Source organism: Equus przewalskii, chromosome 20 (assembly GCF_037783145.1).
Source record: "Equus przewalskii isolate Varuska chromosome 20, EquPr2, whole genome shotgun sequence".
NCBI classification, from domain to species: Eukaryota; Metazoa; Chordata; class Mammalia; order Perissodactyla; family Equidae; genus Equus; species Equus przewalskii.
The window spans coordinates 28,386,051-28,412,397 of record NC_091850.1 but is presented as its reverse complement, the minus strand read 5'-3'; the positions used below and the strand labels follow the sequence as shown (position 1 = coordinate 28,412,397).

The 26,347-nt window shown below is 37.7% G+C and overlaps 1 long non-coding RNA gene across 2 annotated transcripts; it reads left to right on the top strand.

Annotated features, from left to right (window-relative positions):
- The first annotated feature begins 3,215 nt into the window (after positions 1 to 3,215).
- On the top strand, positions 3,216 to 14,624 carry LOC103557094 (uncharacterized). 2 transcript variants are annotated; one of them, XR_011530398.1, is made up of 3 exons: positions 3,216 to 3,335; positions 11,882 to 12,714; positions 13,694 to 14,624. It is a non-coding gene; the product is annotated as an uncharacterized lncRNA (long non-coding RNA). The 2 variants fall into 2 exon arrangements; XR_546369.2 differs by lacking the exon at positions 13,694 to 14,624 and having other exon boundaries at positions 11,882 to 13,526.
- The last annotated feature ends 11,723 nt before the right edge of the window (positions 14,625 to 26,347 follow it).

Sequence of the window (26,347 nt, the reverse complement as noted above, 5' to 3'; positions counted from 1 at the left end):
AAGAGACAGAGTAACAATTCCCCACCACTGGCAATAGAGAGATGGATAAGGAAGGAGAAAGGAGCAGAGTGTGGGGCCAAAAAGGACCTTACCAACTATCATAACTCAAAATTTAACCCAACGCACAGAGTCCTAATAAATGGTAGAACTGGAAAAGAGCTATATATTCATTAGTAGTATTTTCCTTTATAGTAGCTAATCTCTTACAAATACAAATATTCAAGTGAAAACTTTTTTCATATTAACAATAAGTGCAATGAAAAGTATCCACTAATTTTTTTAAATTTTCCATCAAAATAGAAAATGAAAAGGATCTTCAATCTATGTTTAGCCCCACAACAAATGTAACCCCATCACCCCCTGTGGAAAATTCTCCAAAATCTTCATTTCATAGTGATGCTTTAAGAGAGGAAAAGACTTTATATAAATCAGGGATTTTTCAGATGAAAAATCAGAGCCTGAATTCATACCTTGACCAAAGTTGTTTGATAATTGCTTTTGAAATTTGAACTCTAGGTATTCTGCTCCTTTAATCAAAATGCAATATACACATCAAGTTGATTTTGTACTTATGCTTTGACCCTCATTATTGTTTCCTGTGAGTGTTACTTTCAAATTATGTAGTTTATCCATTAAAGTCCTCAATTCACGAGAAATAAATGCCTACATTTTTAGAAGCTACACATCAGAGAAATTTTCTCAAAGAGGAGTTAACTTTAAAAAAAATGTTTTTTTCCAAAATGCTAACTTTCCAAATGGATTCTCTTTCCCCAACAGCTGTCAAGGAACTCACATGGAGTCTTTTCAAGTTCGCAACCAGCCCAGCAATGTTTACTTGCCTAAAAATGGAGATCCTAAGAATCACAGCTAGGCAGAGAAGACATTGTGGTCTTTCTGCCTGAAATACCCCTGCTAGATCTCCAGCTTGGAAATCTCCTCTTTATCTTTCAGGACCTTTTTGTTCATCCATCTTCAATGGCCCCAGGTAGAATTAGCTGCTTTGTCTTCTGCTTCCATGGCACTTCAGTTAGATTCCTATCTTAGCACTTGCCTGCTATTATTTGAATCTGTTGGTACGGCTGACTCCTCTACTAGATTATGAGCTCCTCAGGGTTAGGGCCAGAAATGTCTGTCCTCTCAGTGAGGCAGGGATAATACAGGTATGGAATCAAGACAGAAACCAAGATGAACAAAGTTTGATAGAGAGACTGGAGGTAGAGCCCAGAGTTACTCCTGGAGCCAACCTTCACCTGCAGTGACTTTTCCTTTTAATGTATTCAGGGTTTTTTTTGTTTGGTTTTTTGCTGAGGAAGATTCACCCTGAGCTAACATCTGTTGCCAGTCTTCCTCTATTTTGTATGTGGGCCACAGCCACAGCATGGCCGCTGATGAGTGGTGTAAGTCTGTGCCCAGGAACCGAACCAGGCTGCCAAAGTGGAGTGCATTGAACTTAACAACTAGGCCACTGGGGCTGGCCCTAATGTGTTCAATTCTAATACAGAAAGTGAAAGGAGAAGGGTTCAGGGCCAAAAAGAATCTTAACAACTATAATAAGATCATTTTCGTGCAAGAAAATCAAGGTCACTTAAGGTTTATCTCCGACTGTGCCTTTAACCCAGGCTGACTCATCACACATTGTGTAACCAGCACAAGCGCTTAATGAAAGTGAAAGCTAGGTCCCATGTTTCCTCTTCTAGCAATTGTCTTTCACCCTTTTGCTTTGCTTTTCCCACGTTTGCTCTTTGCTCCCACCACCTACCCCATACCCATCTCAGTTTGTCACACTAGGACTTCTTGACTTTTTCTGCTGGGAATCATGGGGAGGGAACCCAGGTCCATTTTGAGGCTTCACAATGCAGCTTTGAAATTGAAATCCCAGTCCCAGTGATTTGGAGGAAAGCTGAAGAGGTGGCATTGCTCTTCTCCTGCAGAATAGGTTAGGCAGAGATGGATGTCCTCACATGGAACATCAAGCCCCACTAGGAAAGCTCCATGAGTTTCCTGGTCTTATTATGTGATAAGTACAGTATCTTCATCCCGATGGACATGGTCATCCCACTGAACAGTTGAGGAGGCAGGAACTATGACTCCAGTGCCAGGGACTCACAGGAGACTTAAAGAACAAAGCTCCCATTATGGCTTCATTGGTGTTCTCCCAGAAGTAGACTAAAGACAAGGATTTGGTTGGAACTAATTTATTTGGGAAATGAAGATAACACCAGTAAAGAAATGAAGAAGTGATATAAATAAGGGAAGGTAAAGCAGCCAAGAGAAGAAGTACTATTAGCACAGCTGCCACAGTGGGAGCTGGAGCTCAATCCCCCTGGGCTGGAAACCCTTGGAAATAGTGCAAAACATATGTCTCAGAACTACCCCAGCTTCAAGGTGGAGAAGCTGGAGTATTTTTATGTAAAATCCTGAGTCAATAATTGAGGACTACTCAAGTGAGGCAGCAGAATGTTAACTTCTCTTTGCACTTCCAGCCTGCTGTATTTGGGCAATGTGGTTTTCCACAGTTGTAGTTGAGGGGTGGAAGGAAGAGCCCTCAGGCAAAGACACAGATGCTAGCAACTGGAAGTCCAGGAAAGCTCACTGAAAAATCCAGGGACATGGATAGGATGCTGACAACATGTGCTACACATTATCTACTACAGGCTAAATTAACCCTTCTTTGCTTAGGGGGAAGATGCAGCGATGTTGTGCTGGTGCCTTATTCGGGCTATTACATAGACGGTGATGGAGGAAACAGGCTCAACCCTACACCCTGTTGTCCTGGCCTCAAAATGAGCCAGAGAGTGGAGAATATCCAGAGTAAACCTACAGATTCACATAAATAACAAATTCCAGGGCCTCAAAGAGCTTCCTGGACCAGGCTCTGGCCCAAGACAGCATCAATCTGGGTAGAGTCAACTGGGTAAAATGAACTGAGAACTCCAGCCACCTTACAACTGGGGAGAGATCCAGGCATCCGAAAGAATCTAACTGTAGTTTGTGCTACCCTTCTTGGAAGTCTCAGAACCATTCCTTGGGGTGGGCTTGGTAATGTAAACAGGCTCAGGAGGAGTCCTGTGAACAAGAGAAATGTGCTGTGCTTATGTGAACCGAAACTGTGTTGTATGCTTTCTAGGTGAGATCACTTTCCTTCTTAGGTAACTGATGAAGAAATCGTCCATTGTTTTCAGGGATAGGGAGCCTCATATGGAATCAGAGCATCATCTATTTCCTCTACTTAAATGAGCAGATGCCATTTCTTCCTCTTCACAGGTAAAGCCTGGGTAAAGCAGAGCAACTATCAACATCTAGTCAAACCTGAGGCCCTGCAGTCTGCATTAACAGTAAGTGCTGAACTCTCTGAACTGCTCCTTCCTCTGGGGAGGAATAGTGAACACCACCTCAGGGTCTTAAAAGAGGGGCTTGTGAGAAGAAGATCAAGGATTTGGGTAAGAAGAGAGAGTAAGGAGGAGAGAGGGCTTGGCAGAGCAAGAGCAGTCGTGTGTGATAGCCTTCTTCTGAAGGCCCAAGCCTGTGAGGGCTCCTGCCCCTTGTGGTACAAAGGAAAAGAAACATTTAAAAAGTCATAACCCCTGGTTCTCCCACACCGTTCTGTTCTGGGAGGTCTGCCTTCATCTCCATCATCATACAGCATGTGACCATCTGGGAAAGGCAGGAGCTACTCAGGAAAGGGCCATTTACTGTTTCCTGACCATCTTGCAGGGTGTATTAGTCAGAGTTCAAACAGTGAGGCAGAACTAGTATGATATATATATATATATATATCTCCGTGTGTGTGTGTGTGTGTACAATTATGGAGCTGGCTAAGCAAGTGCAAAGTCTGTAGGGCAAGTAGTCAGGAAGGGAAGATCACAAACAGTCTATAACTTGGCTGTTGCTTGTTGTTCACAGGTGGTCAGGAAGGGAAGATTATAAGCAAGTCAGAACCCCTTGGGCACAGGCCATCTCTCTCTCCCTGTCTCTCTCTCTGCCCTTCTCTTCTTCCCTCCCCAGGGAATCCCTATGCCCTCTTCTGAATTCTTCCAACTGGCTAGGTCAGATTCATCCGGAATAGTGCCCCTTTCAAGTGATTAAGTCAGGCCCACACAGGCTAATCTCCCTAACTTAAAGTCAACTGATTAGGGACTTTAACTGAATCTGCAAAAGCCCTTCACAGAAGCACTTAGATCTATGTTTGATTGAATAACTGAGAGGTTTGTGTATGCTACAAAACAGGTGGTGCTTCCCTTCATCCTCCAACTCTCACAAGAGAATATCTCTTGTAGCCCACCCTACCTCGTACTGCACTAGAAAGAGAATACTGGGAAATGTAGTTTAACCACCACAAAGCCATCATAGAGAGATCTGGCAGAGGTGGGAGGGGTACCAGTTATCCCTTTGAATTACTAGGTGGAGTAACCAGTAGGTATCACCCACCAAAGAAGTTCCCACTAGGGAGAACAACTGCAGATATGGAGACGGTAGGACTGAAGTCTCTGATTTCTACTCCTCACTCAGATTAGGAAGAAACACCCCTTCATGCTCAAACAGAGGGTCCCTACTGCAACCTTAATTAGGGGCCCTCTACTGGGTGGGCGGGTGGAATGTCATCCATGACATCAAATGCAGAGGCCTGGTTTGGGAATCATTCCAAATGATTGGTATGGTCCTTCCTACTCGTCTTTGCTTTCATCTGGTGAATCACTCAAGTTTTGGTGCACAAAACTAGATCTCTCTAGTTATTTTTTTATTTTAAAAATCTTTCTAATTGTGGTAAAATACGTATAACATAAAATTTACCATCTTAACCATTTTTAAGTGTACAGGTCAGTGGTATTACATACATTTACATTGTTGTATAACCACCAGCAACATCCATCTCCAGATCTCTTTCTATTTTGTAAAACTGAAACTCTGTACCTATTAAACAATAATTCCCCATGCTCCCTCTCTTCGGTCCTGGCAACCACCATTCTACTCTCTGTCTCTATGAATTTGGTTACTCTAGGTACCTTATATAAATTGAATCATGAAGTATTTGTCCTTCTGTGTCTGGCTTATTTCACTTAACATGATGCCCTCTAGGTTCATCCATGTTGTAGCATATGTCAGAATTTCCTTCCTTTTAAGACTGAATAATCTTCCAGAGTATGTGTATCCCACAGTTTGTTTACCCATTCATCTGTGGTTAGGTTGCTTCCACCCCTTGGCTATTGTGAATAATGCTGCTACGAACATGGGTACAAATATCTCTTCAAGACCCTACTTTCAATTCTTTTGGGTCTATACCCAAAGTGGAATTGCTGGGTCATATGGTAATTCTATTTTTTAATTTTTTGAGGAACTGCCATACTATTTTCCACAGCAGCTACACCATTTTACATTCCCACCAACAGTGCAAAAGTGTTTCAATATCGCCACATCCTTAACACTTGCTATTTGTGTTTGTTTTTCTATAGCAGCCATCCTAATGCATGTGAGGTGGTATAGTTATTTTAAGCAGGAAGAGAATTAGATACTTAAAAACTCTGTGAAGCACTGGAGCAGCCAAGTCTAGACTGTGCTTCCAGAATGACTCCCAGAACACCATCAACTAATCCACTAGGGGAGCTATTGCATTTGTCACAATCACAAAAGGGAATCAAAAGGCTGTTATTGGAACTACTGAGTTCAATAATAAACTACGATTACTGTTGTATTAGTTACTATGGCTACAACAATGATGCCTAACAAACAACTACAAATCTTCATTAGCCTTACAACAATAGGTTTTTATTGAGCTCATGAGTTTGTGGTTGGCTGATCTAAGCTGGGCTTGTTAGGGGCAGCTCCACTGAGGCAGCTCTGCTCCATGTGTCTCTCCTCCACCTCCTGGGACCAACGGGCTTACGGAGCATGTTCATCTCATGGTGATGTCAGAAAAGTGAGTGGAACTTTAAAAAAAAAAGTGACAGAACTTAAAACACAGATCTGGACAAAAATACAATGCAAAGCAACAAATATTAACACAGCACCTGTTATGGCTAAAGGGTTCAGTAGGAACAATTTTTAAAAATTATTTTGTTTTATTTTCCAATATTTAACTATAAAATGGATAAAACACTTGAAATTTTTAGAAAGACTTTCTGGTCCTAATTTTACATTGTATTATTTAAGCATTCAATAGAAAGCTAAATTATTAATAAATTAATTTATCAAAATCAGGTTTCATAAAAGTTGCTTCTATAAATGACCTTTCTATGGAAGTATGATTCTGAAAAGAAACAAAGAAACAGGTCTAGAAATCTAGAATGAGTCTTGTTTCAGATAATGACCACTGATTGTTTCTGATAACATAAAAGATAACATTGTATATCTTAATTTGAATATTTGACCATTTTACAATAGCAGTCAAATATGCGTAACATATAAATGGTTATTAGTATCACCAATATCATCTAATATTTGGAGTGAGGAGAAACTCCTGTGCTTTCTCACATGGGCTATATTATCTCTAAGGTCAATGCCAGCTCAAATTGTATAGTTGGAGATACTAAAAAATACATGACTGTGATCAAAAAGTTCATTAAGATATATGTTGCCCTTTGACAAGAAATGGATTTGTGTATCAGCTAAAACCCACTCTAGTACACACAAATATTGTGTCCAGAAACTATTCTTTGTTTTAAAAGAAACAGCTTTCAGACAAATTCCAGATATTGGTGAAGTTGAACACTATCTTTCAACACTTTGAAACTGGGACTTTCCTCTGGCAGCACATTTTACATTTCCATCCAAGTCCCTTCTTGGTTATATTTCACATTGAAATCAAAAAACAGATTCGAGCCTGTTTCAGAATGTAACCAGTTGATCAACACAGAAATGGCGTTCATCTCAGTACCAAGATTCTTCTGGGCAGGGAATGGATGACTGCAAAACACCTAATAGCAAGACAAACCAACATACAAAAACTGTGCTGTGTCTGGTAATTAAGATCCATTAGGTGCTCTGAGTGAGTTTCAAAGATTTATCTTCAGGAAATTACAAATAGGATAGTTTCCAGAGAAAGCCCTTCTTCACTGTATTTTCTTCCTGACTCGATTTTGCAGAAACCTGGTGGCGTGACCATCAGGGCATGGAGGAAACATGCTGCCTATAAATCTAGTTTTTAATACGTTTTAATGTAATGATCACTGCTGCTCCATTTTGAACATTATAATTATGTTATTTTAAAGCTGGCTTCAGGGGACACCAACATTATTAGCTAACCCTATAGAGTAAAGGCTATAAAACTCCAACTATATTTAGCTTAAAAACGATTTTGCCTGAACCTCTAAGACATCTTGATAAACTCTAGGTTAGTTAAAATAAGCAGAGCAGTCAACGGGATATTCTAGTATCTGGTCTCTCTCATCCACAAACTTTTGCTCATGATCATCCTAAACAGAATTCCATACAACTGTCTCTTTGCCCGATCACAAGCTAAACTTTTTTAAAGGCAACTCAAAGTGTGAACTGCATGCGTGCGTGTGTGTGCGTGTGTGTACACAGATGCACACAGTGTTCTAGCCAGGACTGAAAAACACAGATATCCAAATAAGCTACCCCCAGTGAAGATACATTTATGGAAAGTGTATAAAAGAATCTCATGAAATGTGAGGGTAGGAATACCAAGCCTGTAAAAAACTGCTACTGGGGAATGGAAAGTTAATTGGAACCAAGGCTACACTTTCTACTTCTCAGGAGCCATGTGACCTACTCCTGGGTTCTCTCTCTCTTAAGCAGAGTCTTCAACTTATCGGAACGTGATCATCAGCCATGACTTCATAGCTTGGTTTCTCGGCTCCAGTGACCACCACCAGCTAGAATGTCCCTCTGTGTTTCTTAGTCCAGTTTCTGAGAGAGGGACTATGATTAGGTCAACAGTGTGATCTGTGATGGGCCCTCTGGAATAATCAATTAAATCAAAAAAGACGTATCACAAACACGTTCACATAGGCATCATGGGCAGGACGTGCAAACACAGATATGTGCAGTATGCCATCTGTGTATATGTATCATTATTACTTGTATGGCACATTATAGCTTCACAATATTACATTTTAAAATTTATTCTTTGTCTTAATCAAAACCAACCAGAAAACAGAAAATACATTTACAGTAGGTGTTTAACACAAGAAATTGATAACATGGAAGATGTTAGAAGAGCTGAAAGCAAAACAGGAGACAGTGAGGCAACCCAGAGATTAGTAACAGCAGAAAGCTACTAGCACCCCTCACTTGAAATACAAAAGGAGGAGGAGGTGATATTACTGGAACTCAGGGCCGTACTTCCCCAGAGAAGCTAGAAGCACAGTCAGCCTAAATACATGGAGCTGAGGTCATGAAAGAGGCATAACTGCTACTGGAAATGCTGTTGAGGCAGAGAGAAGGAGAGAAATACTCTGGCTTTTTCCTTCCTCCCACTTTTTAGTCTCCTGTACCTGCCATTGGCCTGACTCTCCTGACATGGGAAACTGGTGTCTTAGTCACCTCAGGTTGCCATAACAAAATACCATAGACTGAGTGACTTGAACAACTGAAATGTGTTACTCACAGTTCTGGAGGCTGGCAAATCCAAGATCAAGGGGCCAGCATGGTCAGTTTCTGGTAAGACCTCTCCTCCTGGTTTGTAGGCAGCTGCCTTCTTGCCATGTCCTCACATGGAAGGGAGGGAGAGAAAGATAAAGAGAGACAGAGAGGCCACTGTCCTACCAGATTAGCCCCCCACTTATAACTTTATTCAACCTTAATTACTTCCTAAAGACCCTACCTCCAGATACAGTCACGTTAGGGTTAGGGCTTCAACATATGAACTTGGAGGGACACAAGTCCATCCTTAGCACCCAGGAACCGCAGCCACTTGCCACCCTCACTCCACTCTCATACAGAAAGGGTAAGAAATAGATCTGAGGGTAACAGGACAAGGACTGAGGCACTCTTCACAACACTGCAAGGTAGATGTTATCATTCTTACTTTACAAATTAAGAAGCAGACACAAGTTAAACAAACTTGTTCAAGGTCACAAGCTGGTAAACAACAGCATCAGATTCGAATCCAGGTCTTCTAATTTCAAATCCAGCTGGCAATGACTTCCATTGAATCTTCAACATGTATTTCAACTACCCTGAGCTTGTTTTGCTCTGAATTTCTATACCACTTTTATTCTTTACCTTGCAATTCATCATTGATTACTATCTTGTTTTATTTCCATCATTCTTGTGAGAAATATTCCATTATTCCATGCCTCTCTGAATGAACCAAAAGAACCTTAAGATCAGGGATCATGTAGGTCTTCAAACAGCATCCATTCCATTGCCTAGGCACACTAAATAACTACTTTGATTGATTGCTTTTCTCCCACAACATTTGCTACAGTATTATTGAGGAAGATTCTACTATTTCATGTTAATAAAACCCTTCATCTATTTTCTAAAATGCCATAGTTCTATAAACACCAAGAAAAATTTTCTGTGACTAAAGAAAATTATCTATATAAATATTGTTTATTATTTTAGACGTAATCCCATAGAATGGCCTATTGGTATGAATCAGGATCTTTAAATACTTTCCAATTTCCCTCTTAACGGAGTTATCTGTCAAGGTTATCTTTTATCTTCTCCATTATTCATCCTTATTGTGAAACTGCCATCCTCTCTTGTCATAACTGCCCTGCAAATATCTAGCTTGGTCTCTATTGATCAGCAATATGTCATACCATCCTTTGCAGATAAAATTTATAGGAAAATCAGAAATTTCTTTAAAAATGCTCCTGAGGGTAAAATGATAAAGACTTCTTTCATCGTCACCCTCTATGTTATGAAATATGCCATGTATTTTGAAATCACTCAGAATATTAAAAGCATAATGAGATGTAAAACAAGACCAAACTTTATAGTACTTCTATTAAAATATCAAAATCCTCCTATCTTTTACTTTACCCTACCTCAGCTGCCAGTTCCTGGACCCTGTTGTAACTAGTAAATCTTTTCTTTAAGTCTCTAACTCCCTGATCACCAGCAATTATTCTTCCACGTTACTTCTTCTGCACCACCGCAAAAACTCTTCACCCCTTCCAGATCGCCAGTGCCATGACCCAGCCACTTTCTCCCCATCCACGACCACACGCCCAACTCCCTCTTATCTTTACTGCCTTCCTTGCCCCAAACGTTCATTTTCTGCATCTTTATTCAAGCTGCTGAACATTCTTGGAGAAAATAACATAATCAGGCTAAATGATTTCTGTGCTTTTGCCTTTTTGCGGGGAGGGAAGTTGGTTTTATTTTGTTGTGGGTTTTTTTTGTTTTATTTTGTTTCAAGATTTTATTTTTTCCTTTTTCTCCCCCAAACCCCCCGGTATAGAGTTGTATACTTTTAGTTGTGGGTCCTTCTAGTTGTGGCATGTGGGATGCCACCTCAGCACGGCTTGATGAGCGGTGCCAGGTTCGTGCCCAGGATCCCAACCAGCGAAACCCTGGGCCGCTGAAGCAGAGCGCGCGAACTTGACCGCTCCGCCACGGGGCTGACCCCGAGAGAGGTTGTTTTGTCTTTTATTTTTGTTCTTGTTTTGAGAGTGATGAGAGCTGCAGCTTCTCCTAAGTTTTAGGAAAGGTTGATGATTCCTGTCAGACCCAAACTATACTTAATTTTTAAAAATTTTACACTCTCCTAGTTTACAAATTCAAGTAATACGAAAGTGTGTAAAGGGCAAAATAAGTCTCCCTCCAACAGCTGATCCTCAGTACCCTGTGTCTCCTCCTCAGGGGCAACCAGAGTTTTCATTTTTCTTCCTCGCCATTGCAGAATCATATTATACTAGTCAAGATAGGCTGGGTTATGCAGCAGCAGCAAATGTAACCCCAAATCTCAGTGTGTAGACACAGCAAAGTTTTTTGTTTCTGCATCAAACTATGTGTTTAAGTTGCATCACCTTGTGACACTTCCATCTCAGCATGTGGCTTCCAGGAGGAGAGAACTGGAAGGTTGCACAGGGATTTTTCTCTCCTACTTGGACTCACACCGGACAGCTAATCACATGGTCCACTTAACAGCAAAGAGCAATCTTCTGTGTGCCCAGAAGCAGAAGAGAACCAGATATCACTAAACACTAATAATCTCTATTACATAGGGGCTTACATGTGCATTTGACACAAATGGGAGCATACTAGACACACTTTTCTTCACTTTGCTTTGCTTTTTCCACTTTACAACATATATTGAATATGGTGGTTCCCTATGTCTGGCCATGCCATAATTTATTTACCTAGTACTTAATTAATGAATATTTAGGTTGTTTCTCATCTTTTGTGGCTTTAATAAACATCCTTGTAACAGTAATAGTAATAATAACTGACATGCATCAAGACCTCACTATGTTCAAGGGACTGTTAAATGCCCATTGCATGTTTTAACTCATTTAATACTCTTAGCAACCCTATGTGAGACATGACATAATTTGACATGACAGGTGCCTCATTTACAGTGACAGAGCCTGGCCTTAAACCCAGACAGCTGGCTCCATGGTCTATCAAATCCTCATAGACATTTGCACCTATAAGCACAAATTTCTGTAGTATAAATTCCTGTAAGTGAAATTTGTGGATCCCAAAGAGTTTACGTTTTAAATCCTACCAGATATTTCCAGAAGTACTAGATACCTTTTGTGGGCCTTTTCCATTCCACTCTGCTCTGAGATGACCCATTCCACACCAAGTTCTACAAGCTTCATGCAGATGCAACCTGACAGCACCTTTTCTTGGCATTCTCAGCACTCATGCCTGGGAAATCCAGAAGCACAGGGAAGTTTAATGCCCATGGCACTACCTTGACCAATGGGAACCAACTGACAAATGCTTCTCTCTTTTTCCCCAGATTGAAACTTCTGCAATGCATTTCCGAAGGCTCCTTAGAAGATCTCACAGAACCAAGCAGCAGTTTTCCGAAGCAGCAACCAAGTGAAGAGTGCTTCTTTGCACTGACTATCCTTCCTCCTTTTTCACTCTCCAGTCCCACCATTGCTCCCTGGGATCACTTCCCAAATAGGCTATCTACAGCAAAGCATTTGTCTCCACTCTGCTTTCTCTTTAAAAGTAGTAAATGCAGTTGTGCGCCACCCAGATCTCCCCTTCCGGCCCACAGCACTCATTCCAGCTGCTGCCAGGACCCTTGCCTGCCAGTGGTTCACAATTGAGTACCTTTCATTATGTTGTCCTGGCCAAAGGGAGCTGCTTCATCCAAGCTGACAGCCCCTCCCACAGCCTAACCCAATGGCTGGTAGATTTGGGGGTAAAGTAGCCTTGCCTCAATTTTAGACATCTCTGAAGGGCAAGCTCAGCTCCAGAAACATCCAGGGGATCCACCAAACCCTTTGTTGCAGCTGCATCACAGTTCAACCTCTCCCTCTGCTTGCTCCTGCTCCTTACTCCCTTACAGCTGTTGTTCTCGAGAACACATCCCAATATACCTCCTGCATGTAAATATCCACCCCAGAGTACATTTCCTAGGAAATATGATCTAAGACACTTAACCAAGACAATTGGTACCAGTAGTAGCCTAAAAAACAGACCCTTAGGATGAGATTTTGGAAGAAAATCACTCACAGACAACAATAAGACCCCACTGCAATTCCTGAGACTCTCAGTTGTGAGAGGTTGAAATGAAGTGCAGGTGGAAGGTGAAGGGCTAGGAAGCAGTAGCCATGATAGGTAATGGTGGTAAAGTTAATTATAATGATTGTAGTAGTGGCCTGAAATGTTTTTGATTTGAAAGGTTTTGTAGGGACTAAACAGGTGGATTGTGCAGAGATATGATAGGGATCTCTACTCCTGAATTCTCTAAGTGTTGATGGAGGTGATAGTCACTGCATTTTCTCTGGACTGTGGGATTACTTCTGATTCATTTTCTTAGCTGAGGGGTAAGGGGGACAGTTTCAGAGGTTTATAGAATGACTGGTCTCTCAGCAACACAACCAACACAACATTACCATTTTACAGAGACAGGGGTGTGACAGTGGGCACATGAGCACAAGATACACTAGTTTTATACCAAAGCATCTAGCTTATTAGATGGTTACATGACCTTTTATAGGTTCAGGTAACTCTCCAATTCAAGGACAACATTCTGGGAACAGGAGGGAGAGCACAGCCTTGCTATATATATATAATGGAATATTATTTAGCCTTAAAAAGGAATGAAATTCTGATACATGCTACAAAATGGATGGACATAGAAGGGATTACACTAAGTGAAATAAGCCAGACATAAAAGGACAAATATTGTATGATTCCACTTATATGAGGTACCTAGAATAGGCAAGTTCATAGAGACAGAAAGTATAATAGAGGTTATCAGGGGCGAAGGGCAGGGAGAAATGGGAGTTATTATTTTAATGGATAGAAAATATAAAGTTTCTGTTTGGGATGATGAAAAAGTTCTAGAAATGGATAGTAGTGAAGCTTGCACAACATTGTGAATATACTTAATGCCAATGAATTGTGCACTTCAAAATAGTTAAAATGGTGTTTTATGTTATGTATATATATATTTGTGTGTGTGGGTGGGTGGGTGGGTGGGTGTGTGGAAGATTGGCCCTGAGCTAACATGCGCTGCCAATCTTCCTCTTTATGCTTGAGGAAGATTGTCATTAAGCTAACATCTGTGCCAATCTTCCTCTATTTTATGTAGGGTACTGCCACAGCCTGGCTTGACAAGTGGTGCTAGGTCCATGCCCAGGATCCAAGCCTGCAAACCCTGGGCCACCAAAGCAGAGCACACAAACTTAACCATTATGCCACCGGGCTGACAGAAATGTTACATATATTTTATCACAATAAAAAAATTAAGACAATTTACTGAAGTTTTCCATTTTTGTTCAATATTTGAGTGGCATAGTCTTCTGGAATGCAAGCTAGAATACGGTTAAAAGAATTCCACTTACCTTGCTTTATTTCTTCATATGAACACACTCCATAGTATTAGAGTAAGTAATCATGCAATTAAGGTGGAAAGTGATAACAACATTATTCACTGAACCAATGTGTATTTTATTTACTCACTAATCCAGCTATGGAAATTATACACGTCAGATAAATATGTGTTTTGCCAGTCTTGCAACTTTTAGGGCATAGGCAGTCTTGCAAGAAATTCCCATGAGTAGTTAGTTCTCTTCTGTATTCATATACAACATAATAAGTTCTTAGTCTAAGTGCATCATTATATTTCCTGGGAATCCCCTCAGAGATTGATAAAAATGATAAATTAGCCATTGATGCAAGATCTGTTACTTTTCTTTTGTGTAATTCCACAGGAAATTTCAAAATAAAACTCTGCCATATAACCTGTAATAGTAGAAAATATCCAAATGCACTCATAAATTGGAGCAGAGGATGTGTAACTAGATAAAGTGGAAGAATTGATAAACAATATAAAAAAGTAGGTTTTGTTTTTATTACTTAACTGAAATATTCACAGCGACACAATCATTGCTTTTGCAATACATGCAAGTTATTGTTTCTGTATTTAGAATTAGTATTTTCGGGCCTGAAATATTGATTATTATTTCCCCTGAGATCATATAAATCATTTTAATATGCTTATGTGGTTCATATTTCACTAAGGTAATACTTATTTCTTATGCAATTATAACTCAAATAAATCATTCTTTTTAGCATGTTGCCTTATTGTCTTATTCTGTGCACCTTATTGTCTTATTCTGTGCAATTTACTTTAAAATTACTGCCATCCTTTGTTTTTTCTGTGATTACACTACCTTTACTTTTGACTTTTTTTTTTTAGATAAAATACATGGAATATAAAATGAAAGTGTTTCAGATGAATTCTCTACACAATAGCTTTAAAGTAAAACATATTGACTGAGGCCCACAAGACTCTTCATGCTCAAGGGTAGGACACCTGGGAACTTCTGCTTCTACATTTGAGTTTTATGCTAACCAAGAGTCAGTTGTTTATCCTCAAGTCTGTTGAGGCCAGTTGTACGAGTTATCATAATTATATAAGCTAATTAAATGTTGCATAAAATGAGAAATGTGAGTGTAAAAAAAGTTAGGCTTTGATTCTACAAAGACCAAGTCAAATGCTTGAAAATGCTTTAAAAGTGAGTTACTAAAAATATTATTACATGCAAGTGAGGCAATTGCAAAAAAATTTTTTAATTATAAAAATTTGGAAGGATTCTGCACTCAGACTGCTCTGCAATGTCTTTATGTTCTATCTTCATCTTAATGAAATGGAAACCAGAACATTGAAGATAATGCAAATGAGAGGATGATTTATGAAAAAAAATTCAAAACTCCTATTAGGGGGCTAAAACTCAAAGGAAACGACTTGACTCCACTGAACATTTAGTGAATGAGTGCACAATATACAAGATTTAATTTTAAAACATGTTATGTATTTTTGTATTATATTTCCCTTTCAACCACTTTTTTTTTTCTTTTTGGTGAGGGAGATTGGCTCTGAGCTAACATCTGTGCCAATCTTCCTCTATTTTGTATGTTGGATGCCACCACAGCATGGCTTGATAAGCAGTGTGTAGGTCTGCAGCCAGGATCTGAAGCTGTGAACCCCAGGCCACCAAAGTGGAGCATGCAAACTTAACCACTACACCACCAGGCTGGCCCCTCAACCACTTTTTTGATTAACCAACTTAACCCCCAGCAACTAATGTGTCAGCAAAGAGTGTCTACTCTATGTCATTCTTATGACTAGTGTTCTTATAAAAAGGAGAAATTTGGAGATACACACAAACACAGAGAAGGCAATGTATGTGTTGGGGAGGGAGATGGGGCAATGGAAGAATATATAGGTAGATGTAAATTATTGTTAGTGTTTCGGTTCTTGGCTTGGGTAGGTATTCACCATACTTATTTTGGGAGGGGTGGTAAGTAAAAACGAATTTAAAAAATAAAATAAAAAGTAAAATAGGACAATAAAGAAGGATCATTCATGTACCAATGATGACTGTATTATGCCTAATTAAATTCTGCTTACCTGTGATCCAAACAAAACATATTATGTACATAGAAATCAGTAAAAGAATAGGATCAATAACTTCCAATCTACCAGAATAAAAAGAAGTAAAATTTGAGAGAGAAAAGGGAAAAAGCACCCAGAAAAATCCATTACTTTTTTCTGTTTTGGTTTGGGTTTTTTTGTATATTTCTCTTTACACTGCAGACTAGAGAAAATTTCTTCATGCACCAGTTACTGGAAACCAGTGACCTACCCTGAGCCCCCCAAAGTCCCAAAAGAGTTAGAATCTCATCACTCAACTTCACATAGTGTCCTTGAAATTGGGGCAAAGGGTTTTTATTTGTCTTCTCTGAGTCTGTATTCTGGAAAATGAAAATTCCAGTGACCATAAGTACTAATCTTATCGTGCCTTAGAAACACATGGCTTAGGATGTATGTTAGCAGAAACCAGTCTGAAGATGTCACTCAACAAAAACATTTCCAGAAGCTTAGCACTTAATTGGCCTTATTAGCACCATCTGCTCATCAGTCGTGCTTGTGGAAAAGTGTTTTCATCAGATAGCAACAAGTTGAAAACAAGGCAGATCACCACACTTCGTTTTGAATTTGACACCACATCTTGCCTGCTTCTTATCACACTTTTATAGCATCACATTGAGTAAGTGAGTCGAATCATAGCACTTGCATTACATGTTGAGCCCTGTTTTTCTCTGATCCCTCAGGCATGTGCTTATGTCCAGAAGTCCTTTTCTCCCCAGCCCTGCCTTCATCAGATTGCTTAGCCAGACATTGGAGAAATCTTTTAATGGTGATATTTGAGTTAATTTGTTCACATACTCTGCTTTTTCATCCTACAAATCAGTTTGTTCTAACTCATCAGGTGCAGAGGATCTTGCAGAAATTAAAATCAGATGCTGGGTGAAGATTTGAACTAAAAATCACTCCTATTATAAAGGCATTTTGATAACTAAGCGCTAATAGTAAGAGAAGTTATCATATGGATTTCCTGCCTTCAATGTTTAATATTACTAATTTAACCATAAAAAATACTATGGTTAATCATTACAACGTTCATTTCAGAATTTGACTTGAAATTTAAAAGAAGTTAAAATTAAGTCTTCACTTCCTTAGACTTATACATCACTTTTTACATGGAAAAATGTAACAAAAAGTGATAATTTGCCAACATGCCAATTTAGCCAAAGCAAACATAAAACTATTAAGGAAGAGAATGTAAACAGAAACTTTCTTTCTTAGCCATCTTGGCTGTTGGTAGAACTGTTTATATCACACCAAATTAATGCTTTTTATTGAAAAAATAAAATGATAAATCAAAAAATTGAAACTATCCTCAGAGCTCTATCCAAAAATAAAAGACTCTGCTAGGGGAAAACAGCAAAAACTAGTTTTACAAATATGTAAGTTTAAGTGTATTCTTTTTTTTTTTTTTTCCATAAGAAACACACACACACATAGCCCCTTGAGTTTAGAATACACTACGGCATCAATTAGGGCAATAAAATATAGCATTTTTGTAGACTGATAAAACCAAAGGGATTTAGTATAATGACTAAAAGCTGCTTTGTTTCCAGTCTATAAAATGTTAATAATTGTATCTCCCTCCTAAGGTTGTTGTGCTAATTACAGGAGATATGTGTAAAAGATCTGGCACGTACTCAATAAACGGCAACCATTACTATTGTAAAGTATGCATTACAAATATGTAAATAAGTACCGTAAATAAGCATTGAGCTATTTCAGGATATTTCCTGTTTCTATAACTAACCATTTTGGCATTTCTCACCGAACACTTTCTTAGTTTTACTCCACATTGCAGCAAAGACTTAAGACTCACTGAAAAGGGAGGTGGGCGAAAGGGATAAAGGGGCACATATGTATGGTGATTGATAAAAATTAGACTACTAGGGTGAGCATGATGAAGTGTATTCAGCAATTCATAAACAATAATGTACACCCGAAATTACACGATGTTATAAACCATTATGATCCCAATAAAATTACTTGGAAAAAAAAAAGATTTACTGAAAAGAGTTCATATTACTAGAATTTCATTATCACCTAGATGAAAATAATATAGTGCATTTATTAGTCTTGTACACTGTAAACACAAATACTTTAAACCAATTACATTCACACATTCTGGGTTGCATCATTCTTAATTTTAAATTTGTCTATGAAAATATGCAATCTGCCAATCTGCAAAGGATTTTCTTATTCATGACAATTAGTACAGTATAACAATTCAACTCATATTTAACAGTTTCGAGTAAAATTGCATTATAAGCAAAAATATATATATTTAAAATGTAAATTACTGAAATGAAACATAGTTATGGTAATACATTTATTAAGAAAATCTAATATCTGTTCAAATTAATCTTAACATCATCTATGTAGTGCTCCTACAAAAATGTTTAATGTGCATCTAATCATGACAGGAAAGATCATATTAATCTAAATTGAGGAACAGTAACAAAACAACTAGCCTGGACTCTTTTATGAGATCAATGTTGTGAAAGACTAAAAATGCTGGGGAAGTGTTCTAGATTAAAGGAGACTAAAGAGACTCGACAACTAAATGCAATGTAGGATCAGTGATTGGGTTCTGAAGCAGAGTTAAAAATGATTTACATTGGATATTATTGGGACAATTGGGATAATCTGAAAATAGACTGCATTTTAGATAATGGTTATGGATCCATGTTAAATTTATTGTGTGATAATTGGATTGTTATTATGTAGGATATCTTTATTCTTGAGATATACATGCTGAAGTATCAGGATGTCTTCAAATAACTTTTAAAATAAAGCAAAAATGAAAATATATATAGACAGAAGTAAATATGACAAAATGTCAAGTTTTAACCTATGTGAATAGTATCTGTCTGTTTATTATACTAGTTTTTCAACTTTTCTATAGGTTTAAAATTTTTCAAAATACAAAGTTGAGAGTAAAAAGACAGCTAAACTACCTAATTTAAAAAGAATATGATATCTAACAATAAGTAGGCGCTCCCTCCTCCTTTCTCACCCATGCCCTCCTGCCCACATGTCCCCTGATGGTACCAGTTGTCTATTGGTTAAATTGTCCTGTCATTGCCCAGGATTGCTGTTGCCACAAAGAAACCACTCACACAATAAATCTACTGTGGCCATAGAAATGGTCTCTTTCATAAGATGGCGTTCATTCTCAAGTGTGCATGATTTATTTAGTTCAGACCATCTGCGTGCATACTTTTTTTTTTTATCTTTGACTATACAAACCAGAATTTGTATGTTATTCTAATTAGAATAAAAATTTTATAAAACTCATAGGGAGGGGCTTTATTAAAAATAAAAAATTCTTGGTTTCTCAGTTTTCTATCTATAAATTAAGGGAACACTATCTGCCTCACAAAATTGCTGTGAGGATTAAATGAACAAATATATGAAAATACTAAGCCAAGAGTCTTGCATTTGGTAAACTTATTGACATTTAATAAATTGTGACAACTGTTATTACCCTAACCTTAATTTAAGGAGCAGAGTCTTATCTGTTGTTTGTGAAAAAAATAGCCAGGTACTATGCATGAGAATTCACAATTAAGTTCAAATCTATCATTTCTAGTGAGAGTAAAGCCTCATAAAATATTCTACTCTGAGCTAAATGACCTCTTGTATAGATGTTACCTGGTCAGTAGAAAGCAGGTATTATGGAAATTCACAGGTAATATTAAAGTACTGTAACTCATTGCATCTACATTCTTTAATCCTAAAATCTTTCTTGGAAAAGCCCTACCTCTGACCTGCAGAGGTAGTATGCAATGATTCTTTTTCCTTTTCATGCCTCCAGAGCTAGTAGATGCAAATAATAGATGCTCAATAACCGTTTCCAGATTGAAGTAAAGATGAGAGAACTAAATAGAATGTTTATGTGCTAATGGGAATGACCACAGAGAGAAGGAAAAATTGCTAATGTAGGAAAGAGAGGGAAGAACTCCTGGAGATGTACTTAATAGAGAAGATGAGATTGCTCTTCAAAAGGAGCCCATTCTGTTCATCTGAAAGTAACATTTCACTTGAGTGAGGATATGAGAGGAGTTGTTGGAGGTTTGAGGGGGGAATCGTGTTAGATAATGAATTTTCCAGGCCTTTTTTTCCCTTTCCAAAATATAACGTCATATAACATACTTATATTTCAATAACATTACTCAGTGAAATGATAAATATGTTGCACATAAAGTAAATTTTGAAGAAAATAAGTATATGGTACACTTTAGTGCATTTCTCATTAATACTTAACTCTCAAAAGTCACTGCCTAATCTAACCTTCATTTGCTCAGACTTGATTAGAATGCTTCCTCTTAACTTAACCTCTGTCAGTTAACTTTTTATACTCTTTGATTTATGTGCTTTGGTTTTGCCAATCATTAGCCTAAATAATTTTTTAAAACTCTAGAACAAATGAGAATTAATCAATTATTTTAAATCACTTTTTAGTTCTTCAAAACCATATTTTAAATGATTATAGTTTCTCAGATCATGCACACACACACACATACATAGTCACATAGACACATACTTAAATAGTTGTCAAAAAAGACCCAGTAACTAAAATTTAGGTTGAGCTTGTTTTTCATTATAAAGCCCAGTATGCAGAATTCGATATTCTATTTCAAAACACTTAAGGTTAAGTTTTTAAAGCCTTTAATACAGATGGAATGTCTTTCATTTTTGAGAGAAAAGTAGATTAAAATCTTTACTGTTGTTTAATTGAAAAGAACATTCAAGCGAATCCCTAATATTGGGCCATTTTCCAGGATTTATTTTCCAAAGGTAAAGTTTTAATTTAAAAACACAATATTACACATTGTTGTCTCTTTCATATTTCAGGAAAGGATGATCTTGTTAAAACAGTTATTAAAGTTGAAGAGCATTGCATTGCACTAATTATTTTGAATGAATAGCAGTTTCCAATTTACTTAAATGAAATTTAACTTCCTCATAACATGTTAACATATATCTATTAAGATATTACAATGTCAGATGAACCAATATCTATTTTTCCAATAATGTTCATGTCAATAGAGCCTTTAATGTTTAAAATGTCAATAGTTATTAAATATAAACTCTACTTCTGAAATAGAAATTCAATTTTTATAAAGTAAAAATTTAAATAACCTTAAGTGTATTGACATGTATATTAATATTCAATTTTACTCTTCTGAAATTATGTTACAAAAGAAATAAAGTCCTTTGTTTCAAACAACTTTAATGAGAACAAAGTTGAAAGCAAAGTCTTCCCAATTACAATAATTTAGATTTTAATTTTGAAATAATAAACCTTGAAAGTCTAACATTAGTCTCAGAAAGGGTTAAATTCATTTTTCATCATTTTGCAATATACATAATTAAACAACAGTAACTTTGTCCTACATAGGTGTTAGGCTGACATTTCTACTCATTATTATCTGTATGTATTATCTGCAGTCTTTTAAGCCACTTCAACTATTTTTGGAACAAAGCAAAGCATAAAATAAATAAATGCATTGCATATATGGCTGACATATCTTTTTCCAATATGTCTGAATTTCCTGTGTGATCTCCAGAGTTGAAGATAAAAGCAAATGTTCTAGAGTACAATTTACCATAGTCTTTCATGTGAGTTGTAAGAAGCTGAAATAATAGTTTGTTTTATATTTAAGTAGAAGGTGGTAAGATACTAAATTATTGTGTTAAGCAATCTTTCAGGTAAGTTCTGCAAGTAACTGAAGGTTATTAGCTTACAGAAGACATTCCAAGCTTCTTGTCACTTTTATTTTATTATTCCTTGTGGGAATACAAGCTTTACAAACACTTCTAGTTCTTACCAAGGCATCCTCAACTCATGCACGACTGACCAAAATATCAAAAAAGAAAGCCACTATTTCTCCACGTCATCTTTCACATACCCACTCTCACCCCGCCCACCTCTCCCCACCCCAGCACCCCACCACCATCACCAGGAGCAATTCTGACCATAGCCTCTGCTCCAATCTACCATGTCACTCTCAGTACATTCCCAGGATTCTGCAGACACCAAAATCCAAAGGATAATTTCAAAACCAAGGCAGATATGATTGCTTGCCTATCTATTGTCATTTCCCCAATTTTTTAGTTTATATATCAATTTAAACAACCTTCAGTTTTTTTCTAGCAGTAACGTTTTCAGAGAAGGTGGCCCTTCCTCCAGACCAGGGCATGAACCATAATTGACATAAACCAAGAGTGTAATCTCACTCTCCTTTGTTAATGTTTAGTGTGACTTAGTTCTGGCTAGTTCTGATCAATGAGATATGAGGGGAGGTCTGTTGGGTGCACTTTTGGGAAGGTTATTGCTCAAAGTAAGAAGATCCTTTCACTCTTCCTTGAATGTTTGGAGATGCAGCCGTCCTGTGACCATGAGATGGTAAGTCTGGAACAATAGGCCAACATTCTGAGAATGGCAAAGAGTGAGCCTGCATCACTGAGCTCAATATCTGGAATCCCCTATCTGGAAGCTTCTTTTTTTGTGAGATAATTGAATGTCTTTATGAAGTATGTAATTAATGGTTGGGTAATCTGTTACTTGCAGCAGAAAATCCTCTTAACTGATTTTCTGAAAATTAAAAGATGATACCTTGCCTGTTCCACTTAACTTCAAGCACTATCTAATGCCTTTTAATGACACCCCTTTTGAAGAGAAACGTTTTCATCTTCCATTCTTTTTCCTCTTTTATACTATGCACCTATTCTCACTTCTGACAAGATTTTATTACTATTTAGGAAGCTTTAAGAAATTATAAAAGATTAAGTACCTGTAAAGTCCCCATTTTAAGTATCCTTTTCCTACCACTGTGATGTGCCAACTTTTAAAGTATTCAATCTCTTCTCAAACCCCACCATCAACATAAGAATGCGTTTTGGGGAAAAGACATTAGATAGTTATGTCCTTAGTATGATTTTAAAATTCAAGATGCTAGATGCCATTATGCAGTGATTTTTCAATATGTATACACAGATCACCTGCATCATAATTATCTGCAGGGCTTGTTAAAAATGCGGAATCCTCAGCCCCATCCCAGAAGTGGTGAAACTGGAGTCTCTAAAGTCGAGACCCAGGAGTCTGCATTGTAACAGGTTCTCCATCAAAGATTGAGAGCCACAGGCTCAAGCTGACTTATTTTGAATAGAGTTGGATTAGAGGTAAAGGAGACTTTGAGATGGAATGCCTGAGACCCCTAAATAATCCTGAAGAAGTCGGCCAGCTGGGCGCTTCTTGGCCATTTGCTGTGTTACAATGTTTCCTTGCCAGGAAACATATGAACTTCTAAACTTTCATCAGGAGAGCACACCACAGGAAGTCTTCCTCCATCTAACGAAATTATTTATATAAATGATAACAAGGAAATAACATAGTCCAAGGACTACTAATATTTTTTGACTTACATTGAGTCGTCCTGATAGAAAATCTCTGCTAGAAGCCGCCTTTCAATGCTCCACATGAGAAAGTAAAACTCTTAATCAAAGTTCATCAGGAAGGAAGTAATGACCAGTTTGTGGATATGGCATCACACCTAGACAAATCTCTTTTCTTTCTGCCTCCCTTAAGAAAGGTGGTTGGGGTGGGAAAGGGAGTAGGGGATCTCTAATTCCTGTTTGGATCTTTGAAACAGTTCAACCATTAGGGAAAGAGACGTCATCACCAGAGGGTTCAGTAACTAGTATAAGTAATATTTCGTTGTTTATTAATATTATTTTGAGTAGATAACAAAAAGACTGTGCTGAAAAATACTTCTGAATGACATCTGAAAGTTTACTCACTGGCTTATAAAATGACCTATTATTTCCAGGGATCTAGCAAGGAAAAGGAATTTCCCCAGATCACTGGCCAAACAGTCCCCTGAAATACATGGCAGTCAAAGAATTTGGTTGAGTGGGACCAGAGACTTAACAGGTAACCTGAGTGAGTTAATCAACTTATCTCCATTGTTCTGTCCCACTTGAATCTTCAGAAGACTCAGGAGCTAAAAAGAGGAACTCTCAAAAATGAGAGCCCACCTGGCCCCAGAAAATAGTGGAAGACAAGGGGCAGAGGGGTGTGATGAGTTATGGAGGTTGCCAATTCAAGGGCTCGGATGAAGACAGATATATCTATTACATGAAAGAAACTGGCAGGAGGTAACTGACCATATCAAAACAGAAAGAGTATAGACCCTCTAAAGTCCAGCCCAGTCAAAAGGTACCATGCAGGAAGATCCCTCAATGTGGACAAGTCTTTCAATTTTTTAAGGGAAGCTAGAAAACTGAATATTTATGTGAAAGTTCCTAATTTCTAAATGTTGACTCAAAGGAACTTTAAACACCGTGTGAGCCAACAAAATACATCTTTAAGGTTGAATTTGGCCTGTGAGCCTACAGTTGAAACCACAGAGTTTTACCTTCAAAGGTGAAATAGAAGAGTAAAAAGACTAATAAGATTTCCAAGTTAACTTGGAAGGGGTGGGTTAGGTATATTTTGAAAATTATTAATGTGCTTTTTTTTCCTGCCTTTCTGAGCATATGGCATTGGTCCTAATCTACTTGAAACATTGAATCATCCCTTGGCCTGGGGCAAAGATTAGGAATTTTTCATAGAAAAAGTTTAAAGAGAAAGACCAAGATAATATTCAGCTTATGATATTCAAAAGTGATTTTCTTCTGTGTGCTATGCCAGCAAGCAGTAAATAGCCATAGGCAGATGTGGTATCCCGATAATAGTCTTATATTCTAAATAGTTAGTCTCCCCAAAGGTAAATTTAAATAAGTCATAGAGAATTCAGCATGTTTTTCCACTCAATGATACTTTTCCTATAGAATAGAACTCCCTTCTAGTGCAGAAAAGCCTAAAGAAGTACTTGATGTCATGTCAAGTATGTAGCAGGGCAATATTAGTTTCAAAGAACAGGCAGTGAGAAAGGCAGACAAAGGGTCCATTTCTGCAATCAGTAATTCAAGAGTTAAAGGTTCAAAGTGAACAGAAGTCTAGAAACAGGAAGTCATGTCAGAGCCAAGACAAATGGCCCAGTCGTCATAGAACAAAGTAGATTGGAATCACCAAGTCTCAAAAGTCAATGGAAGTGAAATCTAAAACTTTGCTGTCCAATATGGTAGCTTTTAGCCACATGCGGCTAGTGAGAACTTGAAATGTGTCGTCTGAATTGAAATGTGCTCTAAGTGTAAAATATACACTAGATTTAGAAGACATTATGAAAAAAATAATGTAAAATATCTCATTAATAATTTTTAATTTTGATTAGGGATTGAAATGACAGTATTTTAGACATATTGGGTTAAATAAAACATACTGTTAAAATTCATTGCACCTGTTCTTTCTTGGTTTCTTTTTACTTTTCTTTTCTCTTTTTTTGGTAAAGATGACTGTTGCTGAGCTAACATCTGTGCTGATCTTCCTCTATTTTGCACGTGGGTTGCTGTCACAGCATGGCTTGATGAGTGGTGGAGGTCCCTACCTGGGATCCAAACCCACGAACCCTGGGCCACTGAAGTGGAGCATGCAAACTTAACCACTATGCCATGGGGCTGGCCCCTGTTTTTACTTTTTTAATGTGGCTACTAAAAATTTTAAAATAACATACGTATCTCATATTACATTTGTATTGATCTAGGATGTAAAATGTGAAGGCAAGAGGAAAATGCCAAAAATCAAGATCCCAGAGTCATCTTGATGGCAAGATACAAATTCACACTCTTCTGTACTTTCTGTTGAAGTAGAGGGGAGGGAGGGCAGCTTGATGTCTTCACACACAGGTAAGGAAGTTAGAGAAATAGAGAACTCCAGTAATAACTATACTTGATTATGGTTACTAAAATGATAGGAGAGCTGAGGTAATAAGATGTTCCTAAAATTAAAAAAAATTAAACCAACATTAAAAGAAATGTGAACACTTAAGAATAACTAGATGTTTTTAAATTATTATTTAATAGATTTTATTTTTTAGCTTTAGTTTCAGGTTCACAGCAATATTGAGCAGAAAGTACAGAGATGTCCCATAAACCCCTGCCCCCACACATGCCTAGCCACCTCCATCATCAACATCCCACACCAGAGAGGTACGTTTGTTAAAAATGATGAACCCACATTGACACATCATAATCATCCAAATTCTGTAGTTTATATTAGGGTTCACTCTCTGTGTTGTACATATGGATTTGGACAAATCTATAATGATATGTATGCTCCATTATAGTATCATACAGAGTAGTTTCACTGCTCCCAAAATTCACTGTGTGCTGCCATTCATCCTTCCTTCTCTTGTCAACCGCTGG